Source organism: Notechis scutatus, chromosome 1, assembly GCF_049901735.1.
Source record: "Notechis scutatus isolate UNSWTSFEM ecotype Mainland chromosome 1, rNotScu1.2, whole genome shotgun sequence".
NCBI lineage: Eukaryota > Metazoa > Chordata > Lepidosauria > Squamata > Elapidae > Notechis > Notechis scutatus.
Genome location: NC_142009.1, coordinates 190,487,227 through 190,493,527, shown reverse-complemented (window position 1 = coordinate 190,493,527; position 6,301 = coordinate 190,487,227). Strand labels below are relative to the sequence as shown.

The 6,301-nt window shown below is 48.5% G+C and overlaps 1 non-coding gene across 1 annotated transcript; it reads right to left on the bottom strand.

Annotated features, from left to right (window-relative positions):
• Positions 1 to 4,253: 4,253 nt before the first annotated feature.
• Positions 4,254 to 4,360, bottom strand: LOC113418722 (U6 spliceosomal RNA). Its single transcript, XR_003371796.1, has one exon. It is a non-coding gene; the product is annotated as a U6 spliceosomal RNA (small nuclear RNA).
• Positions 4,361 to 6,301: the final 1,941 nt, after the last annotated feature.

Below are 6,301 nucleotides of genomic sequence, written 5' to 3'. Positions count from 1 at the left end.
AAGCACATAGTAAATCATCGAACCTCGTAAATCACCGAACCGGAAGTTAACCCTGTCGGATCCCACTCCTGCTGTTAAACTCTTGTTATGAAATTTAAATCTACATATAATGACTGATAATGCAGATGAAAAATGACCCTACAGTCATTTTCAAATTATTAGAGTTAAATTCTGCTTTTATTTTGTGCAACTTCACCATGCCATCTTCGGTGCCTAGGGAAGGACTGGAACTCATGGTCTCCCAGTTTCTAGCACAAATATTATCTACTACACCAACTGGCTCCCTGTTCGTATCATGAGATGGGGCGTTAGTGCTTACCTGACACGCCCTTTCTCTGTGAGCTGTTTAGAGCATCCATTGTTTGGGAGGATAATGCTTCTGTTGCTCGTTTGATAGGCTGGGCTTTAATTGAGAGGACGCTCCTCCTCCTCCATGGGACTCCTCCCTAGCGTCCCCAGTTTTGGCGAAGTCGAAGTGATGAAATATTTCTTCTCTTTCACCCTTTCTAATACTTGGCCAGAATAGCATCCCACCAGATGAATAAGGGTGGGATGGATGCTCTTCACAGCTCACAGAGAAAGGGCATGTCAGGTAAGTACCGATGCCCCTTCTCCAGGTGAGCTGTTCAGAGCATCCATTGTTTGGGACATACCAAAGCTTGGCGTGTCCTACGGGAGGGCTTCCGTCTGGTTCGGATTCCCCTTTTTCTTGGTCCCTATGGACCCTTTGTAACACTCTCCTGTCAAAGGCAGCCTCCGCAGAGGCAAAGACATCATTCTAATAGTTTCTAAATAAAAGGTGATGGTGAGGCCCATGTTATCGCCTTCTAAATTTTCGCTCTTGGCGCTTGTGGCCCATGTTATCAACATCGCAGCACTCCAGGTCGAATGAGCAGTGATGCCCCTGGGTACAGGAAGAGATTGTGTCTCATAGGACTTAGGAATTGTGTTCTCAGCCACTTACTGGTCATTGAGGAAGTGGTCTTGCACCCAATGATGGGTGGTTGAAAAGAAACGAAGAGAACCTTTGTTTCCTAACACACATTGTGCAGTTGAAATATATGCAGAAAACTCGCCTTACATCTAGATTGTGGCATTGTTGTGCCAGATTTTATGTCGGTTTCAGACAAATGTACGGGAGTATCAGTTCCTATGGTCTGTAGAAACCCAAATGTATCTATGGGTGAAAGGTGGCTCTGGACTAAGGACCGCTTTGTCTGTGTGAAAAATACAGAGCTTCTGTCTAACTGACAAGGCTACTAGATCCAAGATGTAACTGGCCCATGTAATGGCAACCAAGAGAACCACCTTGTATGTTAGGAATGGAGACGCATGGTCTACATGCGCTCAAAGGGAGTTTTCTTGAGTGTGGTAAGGACCTTGTTGAGGTCCCACGTGTGATATCAATGCACTAGAGGAGGCCGTAAGATTGTAGCCCCGTGCAAGAAACTTGCATATGAGTGGGTGATGAGAGATGGACTGCAAGTCTCTCCTAGTGATGACCGATGCTAAGGCCTCCCCTTTGCCTGTTTATATGAACAAGATAATAATGAAATGTCATTTAAATAACCCTGCCGTCTAACAGGTGTTCCCCTGAGATGGACAGCCAGAGCCATCAGAACCTTCGTAAGAACCTTGGGAAGATGACAACCCAAAGGACAGTGCAATGTATTCAAAACGTTGAGTATTATAACAAAAACTAAGAGTTTTGCTATGTGAGGATCTAATTAGAATGTGGGGATGGGCCTCCATTAAGTCAATGGAGGGTAGAAAATTGCCCCTTCTGAAGCTCAGAAGTATGGAGTTCAGTATACTCATCTTAAGCCTCCTATGAACTATGGACCGATTAAGTCATTTTAAAACTAAAATTGCCCCTGTTGATCCGGTGCCACAGGTCGGTTGCCTGGATCTCCAATAAATGAATAATAGCTGTCTCCATCACGCTCCCTTTAATGGGATCCCCAGAGAGAGGGCAAGTAATGCAAAGGTTCCAGGGAGAGGATGGAAATTCTATAGCCAGGCCTAAACTTCTGATATCTCTAACCCAGGAAACAGAGGTAGAGGCATCCCATCTGTCCATGAAAGGCTTGAGCCTTCCACCAATAGGGGCACAGTCGTGAGGCCTATGTTGTGCCTCAGAGACCTCTATTTCATGTTCCTCAAGAGATTCTCTTGCTCTGCCCTCCCCTTCAATATCTATCTTCAGATCGGAAACTATCTGACTGTGGGTGGTTCATGTGTCCAGACGGTCCCTGGAGTCTGGAGGGAAAAAGTCCCTGGTAGAGGGAACGAAGGAACCTCCAAAAAGCTAGGAAGGACTATTTTGGGGTCTATGAAAAGAGGGGAACTTATTTTCTGCTTCTAGTCTCTATCAGAGATAGGTCGGGGCACCACCAACCAAATTATCTCCATATATTGGGGAGGAAGCAAGCTTCCATTAGTTGTGTGATATCTGCTTGCCAATGTCTGAGCCATAGCAGTAGGCGAGGAGTAACCTGAGATGCCCTGGCCTGAGCAGATAATTTAATAGAGTTTTGCGGCGTCCTTGTGTGCCCTGATATTGGAATTTGAGATAATCTCCCTCAGATGGCGGAGCAACCTGAGAGACGATCTAGTAAAAAAAGGGGGGATGCGGCCGACTCCGCTCTTATGGCCCTCACATCAGATCGACATGCCCTACATGGAGACAACTCGACCCTGTATATCCTTTCACTTGAGAGCCTCTTCTGCTTCCGTTGGAATTGCAGAGGTGGATGATAATTGCCATTATTGTTTTATCTACTATCGTGGTGATGAGAAATTTAGCAGAATTAGAAAACCAAATTAAAAATTTTCTATCATATCCTGTAAGACAGGGGTCCCCAACCACCGGTCCCCGGACTGGTACCGGTCCGTGGACCATTTTTTACTGGGCCGCAAAGCTTGGCCGCCGCGAGGGGGAGAGAGGGAGAAAAGAGCGCTACGGTATGCCCAGCGCTAGTCTCCCTTTTCCTCTCCTTCTCCTTCTCCCCCGTCAACCACGCACATGCACACGTGCAGATAAAGCTGTTGCTGTTGCTGCTGCACCACGACCCGGAGGAACAGATTGAGCACAGGCGCTGAAAGAGCGCCACGGCATCCGTCGCCAGAGCGCAAAGAAGCAGCAGCAGCTGCGGTGGAGGCTGCGCTTCCGACTTTCCCGGGGAAGGTCATTCCTTGACCAGTCGCGCTTCCCGGCCCACGCTTGCACCCCTGGGCCCCCCGCCGCCCACTTCCTCGCAGGCGGAGGCGGGAAGCTGCGAGGAATTTGGGCGTGCTTTCTAGCCGGCTGTGCCAAGTCTTTTTTTTTTTTTTTTTTGCCCGAGGCTGGAAAGAAGAAGGGCGACAGGTCACTGAGGAAGGTGAGAGAGACTGAGAAGGGAGAGAGAAGCCCGGCTAAAGCAGCTCCGTGCTGCTTTAGGGACTAGTAGTAGAAGGTACCGGTCCGTGGAAGAATAAATAATCGTAAAACCGGTCCCTGGTTCAAAAAAGGTTGGGGGCCACTGCTGTAAGAGGAGTATACGCCACTGAAGAGACCCCTTGTTTCTGGACGAGGTCCAAGATCCTCTGTGAGACAGTTATGACTTCCTCTTACATTATTGGTTGGGAGAAGATTAAATCGTCTGACGCCCCTTACAGTAACGATTGTTGGGCTGAGGGGAATGGAATATCAAGACAGGCAGTAGTTTGTTTTGTTTTTTTGAAACAACAGAGACTTGAAAAAAGTCTGAGGGTGAAACAGACCTGAAGGTCGGTGGTCTGGCTTAATGCCTTCAATGTTTGACATGCCCCTGTTTTTAGGGGATCTGCCTCTGACAGATTTTGGTCACTGTTGTGAGTAGACCCTTCCTCAACCTGTTCCATCTGGTCTCTAGTTCTCCCTCATCCTGTGCATCATGTGAATGTGTAACTGGATTATATAATACTCCCCTGAAGGAGGTACCTGCTGGTAATGAAGGTCTATTCTGTATAGCAACTAAATCGAGTGAGAATCGAGGTCAGATTGTGGAGGCTGCCTAGCCATCAACTTCTACTGTACCCCAGCTGCGATGCCTCTTCAAGTTGCCATGTCCCTCCAGGCCTTCAATTTGTCAGGGATATCCTCTGGGAGGAGAAATTCTGGCATGGTCCCACAATTGTCTGTCAGGCAAGTAGCACTGCTGAAGGCCTGGGTTGAACCGGTCCCTCTGAGGCTCTCCTGGATGGGGTTGAGAGATCCAGGGATCGAGGCAAGGTGAAATATGGAACACTTCACAAATTTGCGTGTCATCCTTGCGCAAGGGCCATGCTAATCTTCTCTGTATCATTCCAATTTTAGCATATGTGCTGCTGAAGCGAGCACTCTGGAACTGGGGCCAGCCTGGCTGGGGAAGAGGACTGAGACTTCTGTTCAACCTCCCTCATGCATTTTTTTTTTAAATTTAAGATATACTCATCTAACACATTTTGGTGTTGTTGTGAACTAAAGAAATGTATTTAATAAAGATTCGTGTGCATAGCAGGATCGTAATCCTGCACTTCCTATTGGCCCATATAATGGCAAGTTATGATTGGTTCATTCCGAGCAATCTGATTGGCTGTTGGCGGGCCGTGCCAAGATTCAAACGCTATAACGCTATCCATTGGTTATCCGGATAGCAGCTTACTCTATAAAAGAGTGACTGCTAGCCGGGTTTTTTTTGTCTCTGTTATGCTTGTGAATAAAGAGCTGAAGTTCACGGTTTACAGTCTGGTCTCCGTTCATTAAACCCATGCCTCAAACTTAACACTGGCGACGAAGGTGGGATGCGGAGACAATAGAGCTGACTAAACCCTACAGAGCACCAACCGAAGCACGTGGCTGAGAGCGCATCTAAATCGGCAGGATGTCAGGTGGCGCTATACCACCCGCTCCTTTTGACCCGGAAAAGGAAGACTGGGAGTCATATATGAATCGGTTTCAAATGTTTCTAGAAACCAACAATTTGAAAGACGCTACACCCGGAAAGAAGCGGGCGGTGTTCTTGACCCATTGTGGACCGGCCATTTTTAAGATGGCGAAGCGCTCGCGAAACCGGCTGAGGTGAAATCAATGGATTGGGACAACCTCGAACCTATCCTACAGGCTCACTATGCCCCCGCCGTACCAACGTTGGTCCGGAGACACGGATTTTATCAACGGGATCAGCGGAAGGGTGAAAGTATTGCAGACTTCATCGCTGACCTTAGAAACCTGGGAGGCCTCTGTGGTTTTTCAGACCTAGAAGAAGCTATGCGAGACCGCATAGTTCTGGGATTAGATGACCACACAGTACAGAGCAAGATCATGGCAAAGGGGGACATCGGTCTTGCAGATGCCATTGCAGATGCTACTGCAGCAGAGGCAACCAAAAAGTCGGCCGCTCGAATGCGCCGCACCAACGCACCGCTCCGTCAATTCACCCGTGAAGCCTCGCCTCAACTAGAAAGACACTCAGCAACAGCGCACCATGAGGACCTCGAGTCCCAGTCCGAGAGTGATGAAGAAGAGGTTAACAGACTTCGGGCCGAACGAGATCAACAAACTCTAAAATTTCAGCGCCCATGTGCGGGTTGTGGGGAAACCACCCGCGATCCGGTTGCAAATTCCTCGGCGCAATCTGCCGTTCCTGTGGGAAGAGAGGCCACATCGCACGGGTCTGCAGAAGTAAGAGGGAATCCAACACAAACAGAAAGGAGAACAACCTCCGCCAAACCACAGGGAACCTCCCTGCAAATCGGGATCATTTGAATAACCAATGGAACAACCATGCCTACAGCAGCAAAACATCTGCTCTTCCAGCAAGACGAGAAGAGGCACACCAGACTATTATTATCGGCCACGCTTCGTCATTAGACAAACAAAAGATCCGAGTGAAAGTTGCCATCGAGAACCAACCTTGCCTGATGGAAGTCGACTCTGGATCGTCCCTCTCGATGGTTTCCTGGAAGACCCTTAAACAGCTGATCCCTGCCATCCGTCGTCAAGACCTCAGGACACAGAAAATCATCCTCAGAGATTACCAAGGGAACATGATCCCAGTCGTCGGAGTGAGTCAAGTCCAAGTATCTTTCAAAAATCGTGCCGTGTCACTCCCATTAACTGTTGTCGATGGTGACCGGCCCAGTTTACTAGGCCTACAATGGTTCGCCCCACTCGGGATCGAGGTGGCCGGCATTCACCGGGCCGGAAGCGACGATTGGGAAGAGAGCATCGTCCAGGAATTCCACTACGTGTTTTCGGACAACTTAGGCAAGTACAAGGGGACCCCTATATCCTTTAGCC